The sequence below is a fragment of the Hyla sarda genome, unplaced genomic scaffold (genome assembly GCF_029499605.1).
Source record: "Hyla sarda isolate aHylSar1 unplaced genomic scaffold, aHylSar1.hap1 scaffold_610, whole genome shotgun sequence".
In the NCBI taxonomy this organism is placed as follows: domain Eukaryota; kingdom Metazoa; phylum Chordata; class Amphibia; order Anura; family Hylidae; genus Hyla; species Hyla sarda.
In genome coordinates, this window is record NW_026610625.1 from 161,523 (window position 1) to 178,253 (window position 16,731).

Genomic DNA, 16,731 nt, shown 5'->3' on the forward strand with positions numbered 1-16,731 from the left:
CTAAGCCCAGTGTCACATGCAAGTAGGAGGAGTAAGAAGGGTTCCTGGCAAATCCGGGTTATGGATTGCATTTAAAAAGGCCCCGTGGGAGTGCAATGGGCCCCTGTCTTGCTGCTTAGCAATAATGGTATGGGTTTAGGTTCTGCTGTGTGTACTGGTGGTTGACTGCCCCCCAGCCCAGAGTGTGCATGGAAAATTGTCTGGCAGCCTCCCTGACAGCAAGCAGTGATAGTGCCCATGAAGGGCACCTTGTTGGGCCCGCCCCTTTCACGGTTATCGCTTCTCGGCCTTTTGGCTAAGATCAAGTGTAGTATCTGTTCTTATCAGTTTAATATCTGATACGTCCCCTATCTGGGGACCATATATTAAATGGATTTTTGAGAACGGGGGCCGATTTCGAAGCTTGCTTCCGTCGCCCTATGCATTGACCCGATATGGCAGTATCTTCGGGTACAGTGCACCACCCCCTTACAGGGTTAAAAAGAAAGATTCCTACTTTCATTGCTACCTGCTTGCTGGCTAGCCAGCTAGCCAGCCCTGTGGGCCTTGCTGCTGCTGCAGCCAAAAAACAAAAGGTGGTGCTGCTGCTGCTTCTGCTGCTTCTGCTTCTGCTTGTGTCTGGCCGCTGTTGGAGCGTCCAGGCACAGGACTTCTGCTGCTGCTGACTAAACGGCCTCCTTAATTGGATCATTTGAGTAGCCAGCACACCTGTGCAGGTAGGGCATGACATGATAGGCAGCTGCCTTGATAGCGGGTGGGTGCTGAATGTTCCTAATTGACAAAATAAGATTAATGCTTATGAAGAAATATAAAATCTCATCCCTTCCCCAATATCGCGCCACACCCCCTACCCCTTAATTCCCTGGTTGAACTTGATGGACATATGTCTTTTTTCAACCGTACTAACTATGTAACTATGTAACATAACATGGGGGGGGGGTTTCCTGGCTGTTCACACAGGTGTGTCATTGCTGTACATTGACCATGCATTGCTTCTGTGGTATTGCAAAGGCAAAGACAAATGCTTCCAGCCATCCATTGCACTAATGGATTGGTCATCAGCTGGCTGTCTATGTCCCGCATCAATATAGACCAAAGTACAGAGGGTTAGGCTATGCTATTGTGCACCTACCTGATGCATCAGAAGGTGCGAGGCCCTTGCTAAATTCTGTGCACAGACTTTGAGATCTATACTTTAGACTGTATCTAAACCTGCTCCAACATGGACTGACATTCTGGCCTACTTTCAGCCGATGCGACTTGTCTGTCGCTGAACAGTCGCTTTTTATGTATTCAGCACCTATGTATAATGTTGTAAAAAATGCTCTAGAAGCTAAAGTCGCAGAAATGTCACACATATTTGGCCTGCAACTTTCTGTGCGACAAATTCAGACAGGAAAAATCAGTATAAATCCTTAGAAAATTATCCCCCAGTGTCTCCATCTGCTGGCGGTATTGAATAAGCATTGCTGCACTGATGGGGTATGCATTAGACGAAAAAAAAGAAGAAAAAGAAGAATAATACGCCCAGAAAAGAGGCGAAAAGGAGAAAAACGTAAAAAAACGTGAAAAAAAAGTAAGAGGAAGAGAAGGGAAAAAAAGGTGGAAATGGGTTTAAAAGTGATTTCGGCGGAGAAATATATATATATATATATATATATATATATACGCGCACACACACACACATATATATAAACGTATTCTCCGTTGAGATATTGCAGCCGCTGCTGTGTCCAGGCCCAGGAGCCTTAGCACTGTGCTGTGATGTCACTCAATACCACTGACATCACTAGGTGTAAACAACATCTCTCCTTTGCTGTGTATGTGACTATGGAGCTGTTTGGTGATGTCGTCTATTATGGCCTTCATAGAAGCAACAGGAGATTGTTGCATCCATCTAGAACCCTCAGAACTACAGTGCTATGATGTCACTCACTTCCACAGGCCTTGCAGAGTGTAAACAACAACAACCCAGCTTTGTTGTGTATGTAACCATAGGGATTTGTGATGTCACCTAGAACCTTCACAGCAGCGACAGCTTTATGAGGAGCATCAGCACTGCTCTGCCTGAGCAGAACCATCACCGCCATAGGTTGTCAAATAACCCGGGTTTAACCCACACAGGTAAGTCCAATGGGGTGCAGGCATGTCCTCTATGCTTACAGCTTCCCGTGGGTGTTGGTTTGATACCGTTTGGGGACAGCCAAGGAGGCATCTGCAGGCAACAAAGGTAGGTGTGTGCTTGTGTGTGTGTTTCCTATGCAGATCCTAAGCCCAGTGTCACATGCAAGTAGGAGGAGTAAGAAGGGTTCCTGGCAAATCCGGGTTATGGATTGCATTTAAAAAGGCCCCGTGGGAGTGCAATGGGCCCCTGTCTTGCTGCTTAGCAATAATGTATGGGTTTAGGTTCTGCTGTGTGTACTGGTGGTTGACTGCCCCCCAGCCCAGAGTGTGCATGGAAAATTGTCTGGCAGCCTCCCTGACAGCAAGCAGTGATAGTGCCCATGAAGGGCACCTTGTTGGGCCCGCCCCTTTCACGGTTATCGCTTCTCGGCCTTTTGGCTAAGATCAAGTGTAGTATCTGTTCTTATCAGTTTAATATCTGATACGTCCCCTATCTGGGGACCATATATTAAATGGATTTTTGAGAACGGGGGCCGATTTCGAAGCTTGCTTCCGTCGCCCTATGCATTGACCCGATATGGCAGTATCTTCGGGTACAGTGCACCACCCCCTTACAGGGTTAAAAAGAAAGATTCCTACTTTCATTGCTACCTGCTTGCTGGCTAGCCAGCTAGCCAGCCCTGTGGGCCTTGCTGCTGCTGCAGCCAAAAAACAAAAGGTGGTGCTGCTGCTGCTTCTGCTGCTTCTGCTTCTGCTTGTGTCTGGCCGCTGTTGGAGCGTCCAGGCACAGGACTTCTGCTGCTGCTGACTAAATGGCCTCCTTAATTGGATCATTTGAGTAGCCAGCACACCTGTGCAGGTAGGGCATGACATGATAGGCAGCTGCCTTGATAGCGGGTGGGTGCTGAATGTTCCTAATTGACAAAATAAGATTAATGCTTATGAAGAAATATAAAATCTCATCCCTTCCCCAATAGCGCCACACCCCTACCCCTTAATTCCCTGGTTGAACTTGATGGACATATGTCTTTTTTCGACCATACTAACTATGTAACTATGTAACATAACATGGGGGGGGGGGGGGGGTCTCCTGGCTGTTCACACAGGTGTGTCATTGCTGTACATTGACCATGCATTGCTTCTGTGGTATTGCAAAGGCAAAGACAAATGCTTCCAGCCATCCATTGCACTAATGGATTGGTCATCAGCTGGCTGTCTATGTCCCGCATCAATATAGACCAAAGTACAGAGGGTTAGGCTATGCTATTGTGCACCTACCTGATGCATCAGAAGGTGCGAGGCCCTTGCTAAATTCTGTGCACAGACTTTGAGATCTATACTTTAGACTGTATCTAAACCTGCTCCAACATGGACTGACATTCTGGCCTACTTTCAGCCGATGCGACTTGTCTGTCGCTGAACAGTCGCTTTTTATGTATTCAGCACCTATGTATAATGTTGTAAAAATGCTCTAGAAGCTAAAGTCGCAGAAATGTCACACATATTTGGCCTGCAACTTTCTGTGCGACAAATTCAGACAGGAAAAATCAGTATAAATCCTTAGAAAATTATCCCCCAGTGTCTCCATCTGCTGGCGGTATTGAATAAGCATTGCTGCACTGATGGGGTATGCATTAGACGAAAAAAAAGAAGAAAAAGAAGAATAATACGCCCAGAAAAGAGGCGAAAAGGAGAAAAACGTAAAAAAACGTGAAAAAAAAGTAAGAGGAAGAGAAGGGAAAAAAAGGTGGAAATGGGTTTAAAAGTGATTTTGGCGGAGAAATATATATATATATATATATATATATATATATATATATATATATACGCGCACACACACACATATATATAAACGTATTCTCCGTTGAGATATTGCAGCCGCTGCTGTGTCCAGGCCCAGGAGCCTTAGCACTGTGCTGTGATGTCACTCAATACCACTGACATCACTAGGTGTAAACAACATCTCTCCTTTGCTGTGTATGTGACTATGGAGCTGTTTGGTGATGTCGTCTATTATGGCCTTCATAGAAGCAACAGGAGATTGTTGCATCCATCTAGAACCCTCAGAACTACAGTGCTATGATGTCACTCACTTCCACAGGCCTTGCAGAGTGTAAACAACAACAACCCAGCTTTGTTGTGTATGTAACCATAGGGATTTGTGATGTCACCTAGAACCTTCACAGCAGCGACAGCTTTATGAGGAGCATCAGCACTGCTCTGCCTGAGCAGAACCATCACCGCCATAGGTTGTCAAATAACCCGGGTTTAACCCACACAGGTAAGTCCAATGGGGTGCAGGCATGTCCTCTATGCTTACAGCTTCCCGTGGGTGTTGGTTTGATACCGTTTGTGGACAGCCAAGGAGGCATCTGCAGGCAACAAAGGTAGGTGTGTGCTTGTGTGTGTGTTTCCTATGCAGATCCTAAGCCCAGTGTCACATGCAAGTAGGAGGAGTAAGAAGGGTTCCTGGCAAATCCGGGTTATGGATTGCATTTAAAAAGGCCCCGTGGGAGTGCAATGGGCCCCTGTCTTGCTGCTTAGCAATAATGGTATGGGTTTAGGTTCTGCTGTGTGTACTGGTGGTTGACTGCCCCCCAGCCCAGAGTGTGCATGGAAAATTGTCTGGCAGCCTCCCTGACAGCAAGCAGTGATAGTGCCCATGAAGGGCACCTTGTTGGGCCCGCCCCTTTCACGGTTATCGCTTCTCGGCCTTTTGGCTAAGATCAAGTGTAGTATCTGTTCTTATCAGTTTAATATCTGATACGTCCCCTATCTGGGGACCATATATTAAATGGATTTTTGAGAACGGGGGCCGATTTCGAAGCTTGCTTCCGTCGCCCTATGCATTGACCCGATATGGCAGTATCTTCGGGTACAGTGCACCACCCCCTTACAGGGTTAAAAAGAAAGATTCCTACTTTCATTGCTACCTGCTTGTTGGCTAGCCAGCTAGCCAGCCCTGTGGGCCTTGCTGCTGCTGCAGCCAAAAAACAAAAGGTGGTGCTGCTGCTGCTTCTGCTGCTTCTGCTTCTGCTTGTGTCTGGCCGCTGTTGGAGCGTCCAGGCACAGGACTTCTGCTGCTGCTGACTAAACGGCCTCCTTAATTGGATCATTTGAGTAGCCAGCACACCTGTGCAGGTAGGGCATGACATGATAGGCAGCTGCCTTGATAGCGGGTGGGTGCTGAATGTTCCTAATTGACAAAATAAGATTAATGCTTATGAAGAAATATAAAATCTCATCCCTTCCCCAATATCGCGCCACACCCCTACCCCTTAATTCCCTGGTTGAACTTGATGGACATATGTCTTTTTTCGACCGTACTAACTATGTAACTATGTAACATAACATGGGGGGGGGGGGTCTCCTGGCTGTTCACACAGGTGTGTCTGTTACGCCTAGCGCTCCGGGTCCCCGCTCCTCCCCGGAGCGCTCACGGCGTCTCTCTCCCCGCAGCGCCCCGGTCGGTCCCGCTGACCGGGAGCGCTGCACTGTCATGGCCGTCGGGGATGCGATTCGCACAGCGGGACGCGCCCGCTCGCGAATCGCATCCCAGGTCACTTACCCGTCCCGGTCTCCTGCTGTCATGTGCTGGCGCGCGCGGCTCCGCTCTCTAGGGCGCGCACGCGCGCCAGCTCTCTGAGACTTAAAGGGCCAGTGCACCAATGATTGGTGCCTGGCCCAATTAGCTTAATTGGCTCCCACCTGCTCCCAGACTATATCTGATCACTGCCCCTGCACTCCCCTGCCGGATCTTGTTGCCTTGTGCCAGTGAAAGCGTTTAGTGTGTCCAAAGCCTGTGTTACCTGAACCCTTGCTATCCATCTTGACTACGAACCTTGCCGCCTGCCCCCGACCTTCTGCTACGTCTGACCTTGCCTCTGCCTAGTCCTTCTGTCCCACGCCTTCTCAGCAGTCAGCGAGGTAGAGCCGTTGCAAGTGGATCGGTCTCGCCTGACCCAGGAAGAGAGGAATCGCCGTAGGGAAGAAAATCTCTGTCTTTACTGTGCCAGTACCGAGCATTTCTTGGTGGATTGCCCTATCCGTCCTCCACGTCTGGGAAACGCACGCACGCACCCAGCTCACGTGGGTGTGGCGTCTCTTGGTTCTAAGTCTGCTTCTCCACGTCTCACGGTGCCCGTGCGGATTTCTCCTTCAGCCAACTCCTCCCTCTCAGCCGTGGCCTGCTTGGACTCTGGTGCCTCTGGGAATTTTATTTTGAAGTCGTTTGTGAATAAATTCAGCATCCCGGTGACCCGTCTCGTCAAGCCGCTCTACATTTCCGCAGTCAACGGAGTCAGATTGGATTGCACCGTGCGTTACCGCACAGAACCCCTCCTGATGTCTATTGGACCTCACCACGAAAGGATTGAGTTATTCGTCCTTCCCAACTGTACCTCTGAGGTCCTCCTCGGTCTGCCATGGCTCCGGCTTCATTCTCCCACCCTTGATTGGACCACCGGGGAGATCAAGAACTGGGACTCTGCCTGCCATAGGAAGTGCCTCTCCCCCCCTCCCAGTCCCGTCAGGCAAGCCTCAGTGCCTCCTCATGGCCCCCGTCCTGGTGTCACACTGCCCCGTGCCAGGCTTCGCCCTCTGCCCTCCCTCCCCATTCCCACTCCTGCTGTGCTGCCTGCCGTTGAGGAAACCCTCCATTCTTTCCCGGTGTCCTCATCCCAGGGGAGGCAGTTACCGGACAAAGAAAAGGGGAGACCTAAGGGGGGGGTACTGTTACGCCTAGCGCTCCGGGTCCCCGCTCCTCCCCGGAGCGCTCACGGCGTCTCTCTCCCCGCAGCGCCCCGGTCGGTCCCGCTGACCGGGAGCGCTGCACTGTCATGGCCGTCGGGGATGCGATTCGCACAGCGGGACGCGCCCGCTCGCGAATCGCATCCCAGGTCACTTACCCGTCCCGGTCTCCTGCTGTCATGTGCTGGCGCGCGCGGCTCCGCTCTCTAGGGCGCGCACGCGCGCCAGCTCTCTGAGACTTAAAGGGCCAGTGCACCAATGATTGGTGCCTGGCCCAATTAGCTTAATTGGCTCCCACCTGCTCCCAGACTATATCTGATCACTGCCCCTGCACTCCCCTGCCGGATCTTGTTGCCTTGTGCCAGTGAAAGCGTTTAGTGTGTCCAAAGCCTGTGTTACCTGAACCCTTGCTATCCATCTTGACTACGAACCTTGCCGCCTGCCCCCGACCTTCTGCTACGTCTGACCTTGCCTCTGCCTAGTCCTTCTGTCCCACGCCTTCTCAGCAGTCAGCGAGGTAGAGCCGTTGCTAGTGGATACGACCTGGTTGCTACTGCCGCAGCAAGACCATCCCGCTTTGCGGCGGGCTCTGGTGAACACCAGTAGCCTCTTAGAACCGGTCCACTAGCACGGTCCACGCCAATCCCTCGCTGACACAGAGGATCCACTACCTGGAAGCCGAATCGTGACAGTGTCATTGCTGTACATTGACCATGCATTGCTTCTGTGGTATTGCAAAGGCAAAGACAAATGCTTCCAGCCATCCATTGCACTAATGGATTGGTCATCAGCTGGCTGTCTATGTCCCGCATCAATATAGACCAAAGTACAGAGGGTTAGGCTATGCTATTGTGCACCTACCTGATGCATCAGAAGGTGCGAGGCCCTTGCTAAATTCTGTGCACAGACTTTGAGATCTATACTTTAGACTGTATCTAAACCTGCTCCAACATGGACTGACATTCTGGCCTACTTTCAGCCGATGCGACTTGTCTGTCGCTGAACAGTCGCTTTTTATGTATTCAGCACCTATGTATAATGTTGTAAAAATGCTCTAGAAGCTAAAGTCGCAGAAATGTCACACATATTTGGCCTGCAACTTTCTGTGCGACAAATTCAGACAGGAAAAATCAGTATAAATCCTTAGAAAATTATCCCCCAGTGTCTCCATCTGCTGGCGGTATTGAATAAGCATTGCTGCACTGATGGGGTATGCATTAGACGAAAAAAAAGAAGAAAAAGAAGAATAATACGCCCAGAAAAGAGGCGAAAAGGAGAAAAACGTAAAAAAACGTGAAAAAAAAGTAAGAGGAAGAGAAGGGAAAAAAAGGTGGAAATGGGTTTAAAAGTGATTTCGGCGGAGAAATATATATATATATATATATATATATATATATATATATATATATATATATATATATATATACGCGCACACACACACATATATATAAACGTATTCTCCGTTGAGATATTGCAGCCGCTGCTGTGTCCAGGCCCAGGAGCCTTAGCACTGTGCTGTGATGTCACTCAATACCACTGACATCACTAGGTGTAAACAACATCTCTCCTTTGCTGTGTATGTGACTATGGAGCTGTTTGGTGATGTCGTCTATTATGGCCTTCATAGAAGCAACAGGAGATTGTTGCATCCATCTAGAACCCTCAGAACTACAGTGCTATGATGTCACTCACTTCCACAGGCCTTGCAGAGTGTAAACAACAACAACCCAGCTTTGTTGTGTATGTAACCATAGGGATTTGTGATGTCACCTAGAACCTTCACAGCAGCGACAGCTTTATGAGGAGCATCAGCACTGCTCTGCCTGAGCAGAACCATCACCGCCATAGGTTGTCAAATAACCCGGGTTTAACCCACACAGGTAAGTCCAATGGGGTGCAGGCATGTCCTCTATGCTTACAGCTTCCCGTGGGTGTTGGTTTGATACCGTTTGGGGACAGCCAAGGAGGCATCTGCAGGCAACAAAGGTAGGTGTGTGCTTGTGTGTGTGTTTCCTATGCAGATCCTAAGCCCAGTGTCACATGCAAGTAGGAGGAGTAAGAAGGGTTCCTGGCAAATCCGGGTTATGGATTGCATTTAAAAAGGCCCCGTGGGAGTGCAATGGGCCCCTGTCTTGCTGCTTAGCAATAATGGTATGGGTTTAGGTTCTGCTGTGTGTACTGGTGGTTGACTGCCCCCCAGCCCAGAGTGTGCATGGAAAATTGTCTGGCAGCCTCCCTGACAGCAAGCAGTGATAGTGCCCATGAAGGGCACCTTGTTGGGCCCGCCCCTTTCACGGTTATCGCTTCTCGGCCTTTTGGCTAAGATCAAGTGTAGTATCTGTTCTTATCAGTTTAATATCTGATACGTCCCCTATCTGGGGACCATATATTAAATGGATTTTTGAGAACGGGGGCCGATTTCGAAGCTTGCTTCCGTCGCCCTATGCATTGACCCGATATGGCAGTATCTTCGGGTACAGTGCACCACCCCCTTACAGGGTTAAAAAGAAAGATTCCTACTTTCATTGCTAACTGCTTGCTGGCTAGCCAGCTAGCCAGCCCTGTGGGCCTTGCTGCTGCTGCAGCCAAAAAACAAAAGGTGGTGCTGCTGCTGCTTCTGCTGCTTCTGCTTGTGTCTGGCCGCTGTTGGAGCGTCCAGGCACAGGACTTCTGCTGCTGCTGACTAAATGGCCTCCTTAATTGGATCATTTGAGTAGCCAGCACACCTGTGCAGGTAGGGCATGACATGATAGGCAGCTGCCTTGATAGCGGGTGGGTGCTGAATGTTCCTAATTGACAAAATAAGATTAATGCTTATGAAGAAATATAAAATCTCATCCCTTCCCCAATATCGCGCCACACCCCTACCCCTTAATTCCCTGGTTGAACTTGATGGACATATGTCTTTTTTCGACCGTACTAACTATGTAACTATGTAACATAACATGGGGGGGGGGGGGTCTCCTGGCTGTTCACACAGGTGTGTCATTGCTGTACATTGACCATGCATTGCTTCTGTGGTATTGCAAAGGCAAAGACAAATGCTTCCAGCCATCCATTGCACTAATGGATTGGTCATCAGCTGGCTGTCTATGTCCCGCATCAATATAGACCAAAGTACAGAGGGTTAGGCTATGCTATTGTGCACCTACCTGATGCATCAGAAGGTGCGAGGCCCTTGCTAAATTCTGTGCACAGACTTTGAGATCTATACTTTAGACTGTATCTAAACCTGCTCCAACATGGACTGACATTCTGGCCTACTTTCAGCCGATGCGACTTGTCTGTCGCTGAACAGTCGCTTTTTATGTATTCAGCACCTATGTATAATGTTGTAAAAATGCTCTAGAAGCTAAAGTCGCAGAAATGTCACACATATTTGGCCTGCAACTTTCTGTGCGACAAATTCAGACAGGAAAAATCAGTATAAATCCTTAGAAAATTATCCCCCAGTGTCTCCATCTGCTGGCGGTATTGAATAAGCATTGCTGCACTGATGGGGTATGCATTAGACGAAAAAAAAGAAGAAAAAGAAGAATAATACGCCCAGAAAAGAGGCGAAAAGGAGAAAAACGTAAAAAAACGTGAAAAAAAAGTAAGAGGAAGAGAAGGGAAAAAAAGGTGGAAATGGGTTTAAAAGTGATTTCGGCGGAGAAATATATATATATATATATATATATATATATATATATATATATATATATATACGCGCACACACACACATATATATAAACGTATTCTCCGTTGAGATATTGCAGCCGCTGCTGTGTCCAGGCCCAGGAGCCTTAGCACTGTGCTGTGATGTCACTCAATACCACTGACATCACTAGGTGTAAACAACATCTCTCCTTTGCTGTGTATGTGACTATGGAGCTGTTTGGTGATGTCGTCTATTATGGCCTTCATAGAAGCAACAGGAGATTGTTGCATCCATCTAGAACCCTCAGAACTACAGTGCTATGATGTCACTCACTTCCACAGGCCTTGCAGAGTGTAAACAACAACAACCCAGCTTTGTTGTGTATGTAACCATAGGGATTTGTGATGTCACCTAGAACCTTCACAGCAGCGACAGCTTTATGAGGAGCATCAGCACTGCTCTGCCTGAGCAGAACCATCACCGCCATAGGTTGTCAAATAACCCGGGTTTAACCCACACAGGTAAGTCCAATGGGGTGCAGGCATGTCCTCTATGCTTACAGCTTCCCGTGGGTGTTGGTTTGATACCGTTTGGGGACAGCCAAGGAGGCATCTGCAGGCAACAAAGGTAGGTGTGTGCTTGTGTGTGTGTTTCCTATGCAGATCCTAAGCCCAGTGTCACATGCAAGTAGGAGGAGTAAGAAGGGTTCCTGGCAAATCCGGGTTATGGATTGCATTTAAAAAGGCCCCGTGGGAGTGCAATGGGCCCCTGTCTTGCTGCTTAGCAATAATGGTATGGGTTTAGGTTCTGCTGTGTGTACTGGTGGTTGACTGCCCCCCAGCCCAGAGTGTGCATGGAAAATTGTCTGGCAGCCTCCCTGACAGCAAGCAGTGATAGTGCCCATGAAGGGCACCTTGTTGGGCCCGCCCCTTTCACGGTTATCGCTTCTCGGCCTTTTGGCTAAGATCAAGTGTAGTATCTGTTCTTATCAGTTTAATATCTGATACGTCCCCTATCTGGGGACCATATATTAAATGGATTTTTGAGAACGGGGGCCGATTTCGAAGCTTGCTTCCGTCGCCCTATGCATTGACCCGATATGGCAGTATCTTCGGGTACAGTGCACCACCCCCTTACAGGGTTAAAAAGAAAGATTCCTACTTTCATTGCTACCTGCTTGCTGGCTAGCCAGCTAGCCAGCCCTGTGGGCCTTGCTGCTGCTGCAGCCAAAAAACAAAAGGTGGTGCTGCTGCTGCTTCTGCTGCTTCTGCTTCTGCTTGTGTCTGGCCGCTGTTGGAGCGTCCAGGCACAGGACTTCTGCTGCTGCTGACTAAATGGCCTCCTTAATTGGATCATTTGAGTAGCCAGCACACCTGTGCAGGTAGGGCATGACATGATAGGCAGCTGCCTTGATAGCGGGTGGGTGCTGAATGTTCCTAATTGACAAAATAAGATTAATGCTTATGAAGAAATATAAAATCTCATCCCTTCCCCAATATCGCGCCACACCCCTACCCCTTAATTCCCTGGTTGAACTTGATGGACATATGTCTTTTTTCGACCGTACTAACTATGTAACTATGTAACATAACATGGGGGGGGGGGGTCTCCTGGCTGTTCACACAGGTGTGTCATTGCTGTACATTGACCATGCATTGCTTCTGTGGTATTGCAAAGGCAAAGACAAATGCTTCCAGCCATCCATTGCACTAATGGATTGGTCATCAGCTGGCTGTCTATGTCCCGCATCAATATAGACCAAAGTACAGAGGGTTAGGCTATGCTATTGTGCACCTACCTGATGCATCAGAAGGTGCGAGGCCCTTGCTAAATTCTGTGCACAGACTTTGAGATCTATACTTTAGACTGTATCTAAACCTGCTCCAACATGGACTGACATTCTGGCCTACTTTCAGCCGATGCGACTTGTCTGTCGCTGAACAGTCGCTTTTTATGTATTCAGCACCTATGTATAATGTTGTAAAAATGCTCTAGAAGCTAAAGTCGCAGAAATGTCACACATATTTGGCCTGCAACTTTCTGTGCGACAAATTCAGACAGGAAAAATCAGTATAAATCCTTAGAAAATTATCCCCCAGTGTCTCCATCTGCTGGCGGTATTGAATAAGCATTGCTGCACTGATGGGGTATGCATTAGACGAAAAAAAAGAAGAAAAAGAAGAATAATACGCCCAGAAAAGAGGCGAAAAGGAGAAAAATGTAAAAAAACGTGAAAAAAAAGTAAGAGGAAGAGAAGGGAAAAAAAGGTGGAAATGGGTTTAAAAGTGATTTCGGCGGAGAAATATATATATATATATATATATATATATATATATATATATATATACGCGCACACACACACATATATATAAACGTATTCTCCGTTGAGATATTGCAGCCGCTGCTGTGTCCAGGCCCAGGAGCCTTAGCACTGTGCTGTGATGTCACTCAAAACCAGTGACATCACTAGGTGTAAACAACATCTCTCCTTTGCTGTGTATGTGACTATGGAGCTGTTTGGTGATGTCGTCTATTATGGCCTTCATAGAAGCAACAGGAGATTGTTGCATCCATCTAGAACCCTCAGAACTACAGTGCTATGATGTCACTCACTTCCACAGGCCTTGCAGAGTGTAAACAACAACAACCCAGCTTTGTTGTGTATGTAACCATAGGGATTTGTGATGTCACCTAGAACCTTCACAGCAGCGACAGCTTTATGAGGAGCATCAGCACTGCTCTGCCTGAGCAGAACCATCACCGCCATAGGTTGTCAAATAACCCGGGTTTAACCCACACAGGTAAGTCCAATGGGGTGCAGGCATGTCCTCTATGCTTACAGCTTCCCGTGGGTGTTGGTTTGATACCGTTTGGGGACAGCCAAGGAGGCATCTGCAGGCAACAAAGGTAGGTGTGTGCTTGTGTGTGTGTTTCCTATGCAGATCCTAAGCCCAGTGTCACATGCAAGTAGGAGGAGTAAGAAGGGTTCCTGGCAAATCCGGGTTATGTATTGCATTTAAAAAGGCCCCGTGGGAGTGCAATGGGCCCCTGTCTTGCTGCTTAGCAATAATGGTATGGGTTTAGGTTCTGCTGTGTGTACTGGTGGTTGACTGCCCCCCAGCCCAGAGTGTGCATGGAAAATTGTCTGGCAGCCTCCCTGACAGCAAGCAGTGATAGTGCCCATGAAGGGCACCTTGTTGGGCCCGCCCCTTTCACGGTTATCGCTTCTCGGCCTTTTGGCTAAGATCAAGTGTAGTATCTGTTCTTATCAGTTTAATATCTGATACGTCCCCTATCTGGGGACCATATATTAAATGGATTTTTGAGAACGGGGGCCGATTTCGAAGCTTGCTTCCGTCGCCCTATGCATTGACCCGATATGGCAGTATCTTCGGGTACAGTGCACCACCCCCTTACAGGGTTAAAAAGAAAGATTCCTACTTTCATTGCTACCTGCTTGCTGGCTAGCCAGCTAGCCAGCCCTGTGGGCCTTGCTGCTGCTGCAGCCAAAAAACAAAAGGTGGTGCTGCTGCTGCTTCTGCTGCTTCTGCTTCTGCTTGTGTCTGGCCGCTGTTGGAGCGTCCAGGCACAGGACTTCTGCTGCTGCTGACTAAATGGCCTCCTTAATTGGATCATTTGAGTAGCCAGCACACCTGTGCAGGTAGGGCATGACATGATAGGCAGCTGCCTTGATAGCGGGTGGGTGCTGAATGTTCCTAATTGACAAAATAAGATTAATGCTTATGAAGAAATATAAAATCTCATCCCCTCCCCAATATCGCGCCACACCCCTACCCCTTAATTCCCTGGTTGAACTTGATGGACATATGTCTTTTTTCGACCGTACTAACTATGTAACTATGTAACATAACATGGGGGGGGGGGGGGGTCTCCTGGCTGTTCACACAGGTGTGTCATTGCTGTACATTGACCATGCATTGCTTCTGTGGTATTGCAAAGGCAAAGACAAATGCTTCCAGCCATCCATTGCACTAATGGATTGGTCATCAGCTGGCTGTCTATGTCCCGCATCAATATAGACCAAAGTACAGAGGGTTAGGCTATGCTATTGTGCACCTACCTGATGCATCAGAAGGTGCGAGGCCCTTGCTAAATTCTGTGCACAGACTTTGAGATCTATACTTTAGACTGTATCTAAACCTGCTCCAACATGGACTGACATTCTGGCCTACTTTCAGCCGATGCGACTTGTCTGTCGCTGAACAGTCGCTTTTTATGTATTCAGCACCTATGTATAATGTTGTAAAAATGCTCTAGAAGCTAAAGTCGCAGAAATGTCACACATATTTGGCCTGCAACTTTCTGTGCGACAAATTCAGACAGGAAAAATCAGTATAAATCCTTAGAAAATTATCCCCCAGTGTCTCCATCTGCTGGCGGTATTGAATAAGCATTGCTGCACTGATGGGGTATGCATTAGACGAAAAAAAAGAAGAAAAAGAAGAATAATACGCCCAGAAAAGAGGCGAAAAGGAGAAAAACGTAAAAAAACTTGAAAAAAAAGTAAGAGGAAGAGAAGGGAAAAAAAGGTGGAAATGGGTTTAAAAGTGATTTCGGCGGAGAAATATATATATATATATATATATATATATATATATATATATATACGCGCACACACACACATATATATAAACGTATTCTCCGTTGAGATATTGCAGCCGCTGCTGTGTCCAGGCCCAGGAGCCTTAGCACTGTGCTGTGATGTCACTCAATACCACTGACATCACTAGGTGTAAACAACATCTCTCCTTTGCTGTGTATGTGACTATGGAGCTGTTTGGTGATGTCGTCTATTATGGCCTTCATAGAAGCAACAGGAGATTGTTGCATCCATCTAGAACCCTCAGAACTACAGTGCTATGATGTCACTCACTTCCACAGGCCTTGCAGAGTGTAAACAACAACAACCCAGCTTTGTTGTGTATGTAACCATAGGGATTTGTGATGTCACCTAGAACCTTCACAGCAGCGACAGCTTTATGAGGAGCATCAGCACTGCTCTGCCTGAGCAGAACCATCACCGCCATAGGTTGTCAAATAACCCGGGTTTAACCCACACAGGTAAGTCCAATGGGGTGCAGGCATGTCCTCTATGCTTACAGCTTCCCGTGGGTGTTGGTTTGATACCGTTTGGGGACAGCCAAGGAGGCATCTGCAGGCAACAAAGGTAGGTGTGTGCTTGTGTGTGTGTTTCCTATGCAGATCCTAAGCCCAGTGTCACATGCAAGTAGGAGGAGTAAGAAGGGTTCCTGGCAAATCCGGGTTATGGATTGCATTTAAAAAGGCCCCGTGGGAGTGCAATGGGCCCCTGTCTTGCTGCTTAGCAATAATGGTATGGGTTTAGGTTCTGCTGTGTGTACTGGTGGTTGACTGCCCCCCAGCCCAGAGTGTGCATGGAAAATTGTCTGGCAGCCTCCCTGACAGCAAGCAGTGATAGTGCCCATGAAGGGCACCTTGTTGGGCCCGCCCCTTTCACGGTTATCGCTTCTCGGCCTTTTGGCTAAGATCAAGTGTAGTATCTGTTCTTATCAGTTTAATATCTGATACGTCCCCTATCTGGGGACCATATATTAAATGGATTTTTGAGAACGGGGGCCGATTTCGAAGCTTGCTTCCGTCGCCCTATGCATTGACCCGATATGGCAGTATCTTCGGGTACAGTGCACCACCCCCTTACAGGGTTAAAAAGAAAGATTCCTACTTTCATTGCTACCTGCTTGCTGGCTAGCCAGCTAGCCAGCCCTGTGGGCCTTGCTGCTGCTGCAGCCAAAAAACAAAAGGTGGTGCTGCTGCTGCTTCTGCTGCTTCTGCTTCTGCTTGTGTCTGGCCGCTGTTGGAGCGTCCAGGCACAGGACTTCTGCTGCTGCTGACTAAATGGCCTCCTTAATTGGATCATTTGAGTAGCCAGCACACCTGTGCAGGTAGGGCATGACATGATAGGCAGCTGCCTTGATAGCGGGTGGGTGCTGAATGTTCCTAATTGACAAAATAAGATTAATGCTTATGAAGAAATATAAAATCTCATCCCTTCCCCAATATCGCGCCACACCCCTACCCCTTAATTCCCTGGTTGAACTTGATGGACATATGTCTTTTTTCGACCGTACTAACTATGTAACTATGTAACATAACATGGGGGGGGGGGGGGGTCTCCTGGCTGTTCACACAGGTGTGTCATTGCTGTACATTGACCATGC

General features: G+C 48.0%; 7 non-coding genes across 7 annotated transcripts; all 7 read left to right on the top strand.

The window, feature by feature from the left end:
- Positions 1–275: 275 nt before the first annotated feature.
- On the top strand, positions 276–466 carry LOC130341097 (U2 spliceosomal RNA). Its single transcript, XR_008881095.1, has one exon. It is a non-coding gene; the product is annotated as a U2 spliceosomal RNA (small nuclear RNA).
- Positions 467–2,542: 2,076 nt separating this feature from the next.
- LOC130341098 (U2 spliceosomal RNA) lies at positions 2,543–2,733 on the top strand. The gene has a single exon (XR_008881096.1). It is a non-coding gene; the product is annotated as a U2 spliceosomal RNA (small nuclear RNA).
- A 2,091-nt stretch (positions 2,734–4,824) lies between these two features.
- Positions 4,825–5,015, top strand: LOC130341099 (U2 spliceosomal RNA). Its single transcript, XR_008881097.1, has one exon. It is a non-coding gene; the product is annotated as a U2 spliceosomal RNA (small nuclear RNA).
- A 4,157-nt stretch (positions 5,016–9,172) lies between these two features.
- LOC130341100 (U2 spliceosomal RNA) lies at positions 9,173–9,363 on the top strand. The gene has a single exon (XR_008881098.1). It is a non-coding gene; the product is annotated as a U2 spliceosomal RNA (small nuclear RNA).
- Positions 9,364–11,453: 2,090 nt separating this feature from the next.
- LOC130341009 (U2 spliceosomal RNA) lies at positions 11,454–11,644 on the top strand. The gene has a single exon (XR_008881025.1). It is a non-coding gene; the product is annotated as a U2 spliceosomal RNA (small nuclear RNA).
- A 2,089-nt stretch (positions 11,645–13,733) lies between these two features.
- Positions 13,734–13,924, top strand: LOC130341010 (U2 spliceosomal RNA). Its single transcript, XR_008881026.1, has one exon. It is a non-coding gene; the product is annotated as a U2 spliceosomal RNA (small nuclear RNA).
- Positions 13,925–16,014: 2,090 nt separating this feature from the next.
- Positions 16,015–16,205, top strand: LOC130341011 (U2 spliceosomal RNA). Its single transcript, XR_008881027.1, has one exon. It is a non-coding gene; the product is annotated as a U2 spliceosomal RNA (small nuclear RNA).
- The last annotated feature ends 526 nt before the right edge of the window (positions 16,206–16,731 follow it).